At 40.9% G+C, this 11,615-nt stretch overlaps 1 protein-coding gene across 3 annotated transcripts in view; it reads right to left on the minus strand.

Annotated features, from left to right (window-relative positions):
* LOC126292124 (activating transcription factor 3) overlaps window positions 1-10,472 on the minus strand; it is a 460,567-nt gene extending 450,095 nt beyond the window's left edge. For 2 of the 3 annotated variants that reach the window (XM_049985955.1, XM_049985958.1), the window contains exon 1: window positions 9,762-10,472. The gene's annotated coding sequence lies outside the window, so the exon portion shown is untranslated. The remainder of the gene's footprint in view (window positions 1-9,761) is intronic. The other variant, XM_049985957.1, reaches the window with a different exon arrangement.
* Window positions 10,473-11,615: the final 1,143 nt, after the last annotated feature.

Genomic DNA, 11,615 nt, shown 5'->3' on the forward strand with positions numbered 1-11,615 from the left:
TCGAACTCCTAAATTAATTACTAAAGATGAAAACATAAGGTTCCAAGGCAAATCCACACAAAAGTCCATACCGTTCATCTCGGAAGAAGAGAGGAGAAGAAGATCAGAAAGAATGAAGGAATACTGGGCCCTAAGAAAAGAACAACGCACAAAGAAATGATTGATCCAGCGTACCCCAAAGAAGGTGAAACGAAAGAAGAAGAAATGTGCATACTTTTTAGATATGATCTAAAAATATGATGAGTGGGTAACTGCCAAAATTTGAGATACGTTTTATGTTCTTCCTGCCCACTAAAGTTCTTGAGGGCATAAAACGTTCTGAGACTCACTGAATCACTTATATAAGAGCGTCAACTTTAGAATCTTGTCCCCTCTTGGATAAATTCCTGTGGACACCCATCTGTGGATCATTAGAAATTACGAACATCTGAAACCTGGTAGCCAGCCGGTGTTGCCGAGCGGTTCTAGGCGCTTCAGACTGGAAGTTCTAAGTTCTAGGGGACTGATGTCCCATAGTGCTCACAACGATTTCACTGACAAGCGTGTTCCACCTAGTTCAGAGACTTCTCCTAGAGCAAGATATATATGTAAACTGTACTTTATTAATTCGGACAGGTTGCTGTGTCTGACTATACCGATTTTTTTCTCCAGTCGACGCAGTACCGCAGATTTTTCCGTAGTAAGCTATTTCTTGTGCGTCGCTTTCCAAATTGCATATAAGAGGGAGTCCTGAGTCATACTATTACCAGATGCATGCGATATAATTTTTATTACACATTGAACTACACGCCTAATAGCCATATTCCCGACACTAAAATAGAGCTACAAGAAATTTCCCACCTCACTGAGATACATCTGATAACCAACATGCGGGGGAGAACAATTTATAACCTAACTGTACTTGTTTTTTAAAATCTGTTGTAATTACGATTCTGTAATGACGAGAGAAGCACTTATTGCAACAAAGTAGATAATTTGGCATTACTCAAAAACCATTTAAAGGGCACCTAATCGCCTTAATTTACTAAATACAAAACACATTTCCGTTTCTGAAGATTATGCAAAAAGTACGAAAAGTTTATTGAGACTGAAGAAACCTTGCTATTTACTATATTCTCATAGGTTAGTAAGAAGGTACTGATTTAACAAATGTAGGTGCTTCTTCAACGCGCTGCATGTTATAACTGCAGCATCACAATAAGTCTATTCTCTGATGAAATTTGTCATAAATAATCCATCGTAATATGAGGAGAACAGTAACATCCACAGAAAAACTGACATTTGTTAACTCGTTACTAAAGTTGCCAGTGACTTTGATCATTTACTCAATCATTTCTTTCGTACAACTTTTTTTCTTCCTTTGACAAATACTGAATTAAATACTGATTTTCACACTAGTTTAACAGCAAACAAATTTACCTCGTTTAGCCGCGCGGTCTTCGGCACGTTGCCCCCACCCCCCGGAGGTTCGAGTCCTTCCTCGGGCATGTGTGTGTGTGTGTGTGTGTGTTGTCCTTAGCTTAAGCTAGTTTAAGTTAGAGTAAGTAGTGTGTAAGCCTAGGGACCGATGACCTCAGCAGTTTGATCCCTAGGAACTTACCACAAATTAAAAACAAATAATTTTTTATTTCACTTGCAACACAAATAGTGAGAAAGACTAACATGTTCATTTTTATTAAATATAAGTCACTGTTTTATTTGGTATTGCGTAAATGACAACGAAGCACCCATAGGCACTGGAGCCAGAAAACATTCGCCAAGTGAAAATCACGCGTGGAGCTATCTAACTAATTTTCTGGTAGGGAGATGCCTTTCTCATATGCGGCAATGTCATTGTCGGTGTCAGGGAATTTCTTGTGTGTTGGTTTCCTAACACCACATGGGAACGATCCAGGATTGCTAGTAATAAAATTACTATATGCTTTTTGTGCAATGGTAATTCACTCTCCCTCGGTAACGTCGCAGACTGCTATTACAAAGCAGTACCGTTTTCCGTGCGTCACTTACCCGAAGCCCAAGGAGGGCCCCTTAAGGGAATATGATGGCAGTGTTAAACATTCAGATTATGAAATGAAGTAATTCTGGGCAATGAGGGAGTAACCACCAATTTTTATATATTCCGGCGACGTCAAGATGCATCACCAAATGACCATAATACGCCGAAGCTGGTTATGATTGTGTCATAAAAAATGATTGTGGTAAAAGTAGACAATACTTCGTCATTAAGACTTACGTGGTTGATGGGATACTTATGCGCCATTAACGTAATACGCTTTGTGAGTCTACCTCTCACATCTATCTAATTTCGAAACCTGGAGAAAAAATCTACGGACCATGGATTGAATATATATACAGAATAATCTCGTTAGCGCGATCTCGCATAAGAGGAATTCGCGGTTAACGCGAAAAAAATATTGGTCCCACCAGGAATACATTAGTCCTTATGGTATGTTTTATCGGTTAACACGAATTTCGGTTAAGGCGAATTACGAACTCTGTTTCAGTTCCTAGCGTAATTAAATTTCACTGTAACACAAACTTCCGACCTTAGAGTATTCCAAAGCGTATTTTTTTTGCGAAATGAATGTAGGAAATGTGGCTACAAAGCTAATTATACTTATTGTTGACTCGTTTGTAACGTATTGCAGGTCGGTAGCCGCGATTATCACCTCAACAATCAGCGATGCTGTACATTGTAAGACACTCAGTAATATGTGCAGCAGCATTTAGGAACGTACTCAGTGCCTGATTTGACAGCTGTTCTGTTAGTCGTAGCAGTTCTGAGTTGGAATACTGAATATAAACTACAGTTACAACCGGTACCGTAGCACGCAAAAATGGCAAAGAGGAAACAGACAGCTCTAAATGTACAGTTAAAGCTTAAGATTCCATATGAAGTGGACCGTGGTACCAAGAAACAGCATTGCAGAGCAGTTTGGAATACCTAAACCTACTTTATCTACGATTATTGACAATCGAGAAAATTTTTTTAATGTCGCGGCATCAGGTTCTGGAAACAAATCTAAACGACTTCGTACCACCAAGTATGAAGACATCGAGACATTACTGCTAGAATGGTTCAATCATATGCGTGCATCTAACATACGTTTAACTGGCCCTGTGATTCAGTGAAAAGCAAATAATATTGCTAAAGATATGGGCATCGAAGACTTCCGTTGTTCTGCTGGTTGGTTGTATTGGTTCCAAAAGAAACATTCAATTTCATCTGTACAGATTTTTGGTGAAGCAAATAAAGTTGATGAAGAAAGTGCGAACAGCTGGTTGCATGAATTCAACCGAGTGAAGGAAAAGTATGCCTCATGAGATGTGTTTAACATGGATGAAACTGGATTTTTCTACAATCTTTTTCCAAATAACACCCTGGGGATGAAAGATGATAAGTCTCACGGTGGAGCACGAAGCAAACAACGTGTGATTGTTGTACTGTGCTGTAATGCTGACGGCAGTGAGAAGTTTCGTCCCTGGGTTATCGGTAGATCCGAGAACTCACGTTGTTTTAAAAACATAAATGTGGACACTTTACCTTGCACCTACTCTCACCACAAGAAAGCTTGGATCGTTGGCACATCATTTCGCAAGTGGCTTCTTCGTTTCAACAGTCGAATGGTTGGTCAAAATAGAAATTTTCTTCTTACATTGGACAGATCTAATGCCCATAACGTTAATGATCTGAACCTATCCAACATAAAGGTTCGGTTTTTTCCACCCAACGCCATAAGCCGCCTTCAGCCTTTGGAACAAGGCATAATGTCACTCATAATGAGAGCTTATCGAAACCGACTTGTAAGAGCTGCAATTCGTGCTGCTGAAAGCAACAGTGCAACCCCAAATTGGAATCTGCTTGACGCAATAAAAGCCGGCTGGTGTGGCCGATCGGTTCTAGGCGCTTCAGTCTGGAACCGCGTGACCGCAATGGACGCAGGTTCGAATCCTGCTTCGGGCATGGATATGTGTGATGTCCTTAAGTTAGTTATTTTTAAGTAGTTCTACGTTATAGGGGACTGATGACCTCAGCTGTTAAGTTCCATAGTGCTCAGAGCCATTTGAACCATTTTGACGCAATAAAAGCCTTTGCAGCAGCCTGGAACTCATTATCGCCACATCATATAGGGAAGTGCTTTAACAGAACTTGGAGACATAGCAACACTGAAGATGTCCACGAGTTAGAAGATGCCACTTCACCTGATGAACAGACAGTTCTGCAGGACGTTGCGAACCTGGGATTAGCTTCGAAGAGTTCATTAGTGTAGACAACGATGTTGCCGTGTGTGCTTCTGTGGAATCGGATGTGCCAAAAGCTGTGAACGAGGCGCAAGAAGGGCCATGAGAAGAAAGTGGAGAGGAAGAGAATACAGATTCCATTCCACCTACCCGTCAGGAGATGTTTACAGCCTTGGACTGTTTAGAACGGTTCGCTTCAACATCCGACGTCACTGCTGGGTTTACCGACGCTATCACTACAATTGGTTTTGAAGTTACGAAATATTATCGTTCCCATTAACGTCAGCGAACCATGGCTGAATTTTCTCCAAGAAAGTAACGTACATAATTTGTGAGTACTTGTAATTTTGCAATCACTTTATAGTGTTATAAGTCTACAATAACGTGATTGATAGTGTAGTGTATTACACATCAGTGTACTGCTGTACGTGTATACTTATTAAAATCCGTGTTTTTCACCTTTTTAACATGAATTTTTTTTAACAGGAACTCCTGATTTATCGGTCCCTTCGGATTCGTGTTAACGAAGTTATACTGTATACAGGGCTGTGAGCGATCAAACAGGGCAGCGTGTGCTAATGGTGTGTCTCTTTCACGAAAATCAGATCGTCTTACCATCTACTCCATTCGAAGAATGTCTGAAGTACCTGATTCTGTTTTCTGATACATCATAGTCGCTGTTTTTAAACAGTAGTATACGCTCAGTAATTCTGTACATAATTTGTGCGTAGGCGGACGTATATGCCCCAAAAACTTCACAGAATGTAGAAAACATTTCTTTGTGATATCTTAAAGGCATTGTCAAATGTTATGTAGAAGACTTGTGTGGGATATTTCATGTTCTTCATTGCCAGAAGATTAAATGCGTTTTGGTACTGATTTGTTAAACTTTTTCCATAGTTGCCATCCTGATAAAGTCATTCTAAAATTAAAAATTTGACTTTGAAAATCCTAGGTTCACATGAAACCATGGGACACTTTCTCAATTTTCAAAATCGTGCAGCTTAAAAAAATTTTGGTAGTGAAAGAGTATAGTAAGTTAAAACAAATAACTGATATGTGTCCTTTCCTAACTGGAGTCCCCTCCCCTCCCCCACAAAAAAGAACTTCCTGCATCTCGTAGACGTCTCTTCTAAATCTAGTATTCTGTTTATGTCTAAACCGAAGGTAATGTATCAGTTTTTAATTTGTTTCTGTCCTGTCTAAAGTCCACTGCGATGCTATTTACCAGAAAATCTCCTTCTATTTCTTTACGCCAGTTGTTCACAAGATTCGTTGACAGCGAATATTACTTTGTACCTACATGTATGATTGACGTTGATGCCAACATCAGAATATATTTTTTGCTCTGTAGATGGCAGTAGCTGACACCGGTATGAAGTGTATAACTTTGTGTTATCAATGCGGACCTGTAAAATAAATGCCAAAACATGATCATGGACTAATTCTCATACTTTATGTCTTCAATTGATGACTACTGTTCTAATTGTAACTGTTCATTCCCATATTGTAGTCGTAAAATTTTAGTCGCCTCTTGCTGTAAGTGTTCGATATTTTTTTCTTCACACTGATGATGAAGTTCCCGGTTTTCCTTTAAATATACAGTCTTTCTGTAGAAAACGCAAAAATTATTGGACTTTTTCTATCTTACTTCTCCATATTTTTCATTATCAATCCGTCTTGTGTGCACAACCGTTCAAGATTTGTTGCAGTGCAATAATGTCTTCGTTTCACACCCTCGGTTCGTGACTGTTTTGTTGTATCTGTTCGAAGTGATATTATTGTGCGTAAGGGCAGTCTTTATCGGGAGGCGAAGAGATTTGCCTGGTGTAGACTAGCTTCAATTGTTTCATGATTTCAGACTTCACACTAAAGACATCAACAACAAAATATCAGCATTATTGCTGTTATAATTGTTACTCTTCTGTTTCATATTTAATGTTGCGACATAGTCTGTGATCGTATAATAAGGTACAGAATAAGATAATATAAGACCACAAAATCGGTGCCTGCTAAGAATATTTGGTAAATGAGAAACATCAATTTTGCGTCACAGGTGTGTCGGTTGGAAACTGCTCTGTTAGCAAAAACTACCACGTTTCTGCAATTTGAAGGCATTTTCAATAAATTCACAAATCTGAAGGAAAGTTATTATGCAAACTCGATTATGAGCAGTAACGGGAACTCGATAGCGGTTTTTTTCCCCCAGGATTCTTACAGATGTTTCTTGAATAAATACGGATTAATTTGCAATTTCATATGAGGTGAACATAAGACACAATGCCCAAAACAAATGATTGCAATATTTCAGAAGACACTGACGTAAGTAACAGAAAATCCTTTCGTTAAGGCCACATTGCGCACGCCGAAAGGAGAAAATCTCAAATTCTTGGGTGCGGTTTCCGCAAGGTCGATTCAATTAGGAGCGGCATCCAGAACATTCTCGCACGTCCTGTTGGTTACTGCTGAATGCAGAAGTACGCCTGTGTTCTGTTTAAACGAGTTTGCATTACAAACGAACATAAAATGTGTAGAAAATGTTGAATGCTTAGAGCGAACTGTAATGGCGCAGTTGCGTAGCAGGTGGGGAATATTTTCTGTTGACCCTTTGTAATAGAGGTCGTAGCTCGCATACTTGCAGCGGTGTTCTAAGTTCCACCGATATACCATGAACTCACTATGAATACGCAATCAGCTGGGATAGTTACCGATTTACAGAGTACGACGTTGCACGGGAAACGCGATTCAACCAAGCCAACCAATCAAAATACCACACCAAGGTGCTCCTTCGCAGAACATAAAAAAACAAAGAGTACAATAAAAACGTAAGGGGTAGACACAAGTACGAAACGGAAAATTTGGATTAAAAATGCATTAAGTTTGCCTTAGCGATATCTGAAACTACACAGCCGTAGACTTATGTAGCAATGCTTTACTTTTTATTTCTCCTATTATTTGACAACCCCTTTACTCAGGCTTTCATTACAATCATTGAATGCCCTGCCAAGAAATAAAAGCTTAATTGAAGAAATAAAAGTATTTGATTAAAATCCACGGGAAAAGACGACTCTGCCATCCAAACACAGGATCTCTTTTGAACAAACAATTTAATGACTACTGAATATGGACTGAGAGTAAACCAAACAAAGATGGAATTAATGAGGAGGAGAAGACGTATAATACAAACTTAACATCAAAATAGGGGAGCAAGTAATAAATGTAGTACAGGAATATTGCTGGATTAGAAGCGAAATAACGCAAGACAGACAGAGCAAAGAAAGTACAACAAGCAAACTAGTAAAGGCAAAGGAAGTATACCTTGTCAATGAAGTCTAGTACTATTGCTTTTAAAGAAAACGTCTAAGTACATCTGTACTTCACAAAATTTCACTACTACGCTGTGACCAGATGAAAAGCACTCCGAGTAATAATACAATACTATTCAATAAGAAAATATCCTGTACAATCGGAAAGGCGCTGTTGAACAAAGTAAGCAACCAGAAACGGCGATAATGTTGTATAGTGTTTTGCGCCCATACGTGGTCATTCCTGCACCATCTGACGTTTTCAGATAGAAAAATGCTTAAGCTTTTCACTGATGTAGGTGACATTTATTAGACGGTGATAAGCTGCGCGCAAATGTACCGCAAAAAACAGTGACTCTGGTTCTTAAAAGTGGAGTTTCAAATTCTAAACGTGTCAGACAACCAACAGACAATAAGGAGGTAGCGAGTTCGGACAGCATGTCTCTAGTAAATGGTTCAGCCTTCGTATCATGAACAGGAAATCAGATGTAAGCGCAAGGAGGCAATCTGGGCGCATGAGTGCATATCGATCAGGCCGTGTTGACAAACATTCAGCGCCTTCTGAAGCCATATCGTACCATAACCCTAGAGTACTAAACATTTACGATTGCTGCTGGTACCAACTCGTGGTCTCCGCCATTGTGGTATTGTCAATGTGTGGTGTAAAACAGAACTTTTTTTTACTTATTTTGTATGTGATATACCACTGAAGACCTTATCATCGTAATTAACTAGTGCATAAACTATAAATTATGACTTCCTTTAAATAAAACAAGGTGTAGTAAAAATTACGATTATTTAGTAACAATGTAAAATTTTCCTTCGTTTAGTGTTCGAGGGTTAATATGGCCATAATTGGACTTAATGACGTGATACGCCACATGCTACAAATGTAACATCGTCTAACATACACACATAGCATTATTTTTGAAGAATCAAAGATGAATTTTCTTACAAAAAAATAATAATAATGACATTCTCGTTTTAGAAATTAGGAAATACTGAAGTAGAATGCGTGACAGATTTGACTCAAATAATTTTGACAAAAAGTAGACCTCAAAAAGATCAAAACATAATTTTATTAAAAAAAATCACTTGTTATGTAAAATATTTTCTGTGTACAGTAAAATTTGGAGAGAGAAATTATCCAGCTCAGAATGTATCCGTATATTGTCAAAATATTGATAACCTAAGTTTACAATGTTCTTGAAATGTGCACGATGACGATGTAATAAAAAATAAAAATCATGCCGTTCTGGCTGCATGACAATTGCCTGCGTGTTAACATACACTACGTTAGTTTACATCCGCACTTGGGTGATTAAAAATTGCGAGGCGTATTTACGATAGACAAGTTTCACTCTTGGTACTCTAGGCGCATCACTGTCCTGAAAGAAAAAAAATGACATTACACTTGCAAACATCTGTTTGTCGTTATTTTTTTACATCCATCTGATATGTCGGTTCCTATATCCGGTGAATTTGCAAGAAAGTTTGAATTTGAGTAAAATATTGTGATGGTATACGTTGCTCAAATACGGACCAGTTATCAACGTTGGGGACTGACGACAGCGCCAATGCAATTACTGTAATGTCAAAGAAATATTAACCACAAATCCAAACTATTAGACAAATTAACAAGTCGTGCATGCTCCTAATCCAACTTTTACAGACGTACGAAGGTTTTCTTAAAAATTTAATCACATACAAATGTTAATAGCTGTAATATATTCAAATCACTGACGATGATATTAAAAATGAAATACGTCTGAAAAATATGCATTGTAACTTTCTGACGAGGACGTCACAATATCGTGACATCTACCAAATTAAAATTAGAAATCCAAAACCAAAAATTATCAAGCAGAAGGCTTCGTTTGATTGTGACACAGTGGCCGTTGTAATTAATATTCAGAGGTTTAAAATACTGCTCGCCACTATTTTAATCAAATAATACGCTACCTACGGCAGTTTATCTGTGCCATAACTATATTTTACTCGATCGGATTATTAACAAGGGGAATTTACGCTATAAATTTATCTGAATGTAGTTTTAATCACACCAATAATGACAGCAACAACAAAAAAATCAAAAGAGTTGGACAGGAAAATAAGAGAAGTAGATGTATAATGGGAGATTGAAACACAGAAAGAGTATCTGCAAAAAGCGTGAGAACGGACGAAAGAGAGGCGAAAAACAGTGTGAGTACTCACCTTTTAGTTGTAAGCAGCTGAGCACGAAGCAGCGGTCGTCGCCTTAGTTCGATTGTTGGCGCGATTGTCGAATTAGCCGGATAGGGCCGTGGTCGGAACTGGAACCGCAAGAAGTCCACACAACCAACTCAGTCCAGGCTGTCAGGAATGCAGAGGAGGAACGCGGTAAAGCTAGGGTACGGTGTCCCAGTGTCTCTCTCCGACCACCTGTTGTCTTCGCGTAGGCGCTGGCAGCAAGCGGTCGGTAATGGACAGCGGCAACAACGGGCGACGCCTTGGGACGTCAGGCGTCGCGCACGCTTAGGCACTGCGCCGGAAGGGTAGGGGGCTAGAGAGTGGGGGAGGGGTTACTGGGGTGGGAGAGGCGGCGGAAGTGCGTGCTGAGGAGGGAGGCGGGCTGTTGTGGCACAACTGGGCGACCTCCCGAAAATGGCGGCGGTAGGCTACGGTCGCCTGTCGATGCGTCGGCGTCGATTGCGGAAGCAGCACTGGCAGCAACAATGGAACCCGGCGGCGCACGGGCAGGCAGGCATCATTCCAGGCGCGGGGCGAGGGGGTGTTTGGCACCGCGGGTGCGCTGCGGGAACACGCTCACTCGTAAACAAACGCGGCCGACGGTGAACACACAGCAGCCTCGGCGCGACGCGCGATCCTCGCTTGTTTTTCCTCTCTGTCGGAGCGACGTGCACGGAGCGGCGGACTGGCGCGAACGGGGCACGCGCGCGCCCGAACCGGGTCTTATATACCGGCTAAAAATAGCCGCATAACGTCACTCCGAGCGCGCCCATTGGCCGCCCGGCCAGCAATGATGTAATCCGGAGACGGCGTGGTGGGGGTGGAGCGCGCTTGGAGGCCGTGGCGGCGTCGGCGGGCGGCTGAGTGTAGCCGGACTGTATCCGTGTCTAGGAACGGCAGGGGGGGGAGGGGGGGGGGAGGGACGAGGAGACAACACACTAACGCCCGGAGACTTGGCGCGCGAAGAACTGCTCTGTTGTACTGCTGCGCTGCGGCCGTATTCACACCAGCGATTCTGTCTACGTGTGTGTGTGTGTGTGAGAGAGCGCTCACGGCCGCACGCCTTTCATGAGCAAGCATACGTCAGGCTTGACTCCTCAACAAACCACAGGATGCGGAAGCTCCATTTTACAAGGGAATTTTACGCAATAAGGCGCTTCGACTTTCTTCACAATATGCGAAGTCTGATTAAAAAGTAAGGAATTTCCTTCGTAATTTCGCTTCGATTTCCAACTTTTTTTGATCTCGTTGGTACACGTATACCTGATGGACTTTTGCGCTTTCAGCTGTTTTGAAAGCATATTTTATTGTTGGCAGTCGAAAAGATTACACGTGTTTTCGAGTGCTTGGCGAGTTTTTACTTTCAAAAAAGCTCGGTCAAAGAATTTGCATTAAATTTTGCTCGAAAAATAGAAGAAATGCTGCACCGTACTCCAGTTGTTGACTGGAGCTTTTGGTGAATCTACTATGAGTAAGACAAGAATTCATGAGTGGTTCCAAGGAGGGTCGAAAAGACGTTGAAGACGACGACCGCCCAGGGCACCCTAGCACATCAGTTACTGACGAACGTGTGGCAGAACTAAAGAAAAATGATTCTGGAAAATCGCCGAATCACCATCAAAGAGTTGAAAATTACAGAGCCTTGGACGACCTGAGTTCAAATGTGGTAGAACGGATACGTAACATTCCATCGAACTTTCTAAAATCATTGGGGGGAAGTTGCGACCAAAGAACAATTCAAATACTTCTGTAGAATCTATCAGACTGGCGACGCAAAATCAGACTTTCTGGACAATATCATCCACACAATTCTGGTAAGTAGCTGGGGCGGGTAAGAGC

This window comes from Schistocerca gregaria, chromosome 9, assembly GCF_023897955.1.
Source record: "Schistocerca gregaria isolate iqSchGreg1 chromosome 9, iqSchGreg1.2, whole genome shotgun sequence".
In the NCBI taxonomy this organism is placed as follows: domain Eukaryota; kingdom Metazoa; phylum Arthropoda; class Insecta; order Orthoptera; family Acrididae; genus Schistocerca; species Schistocerca gregaria.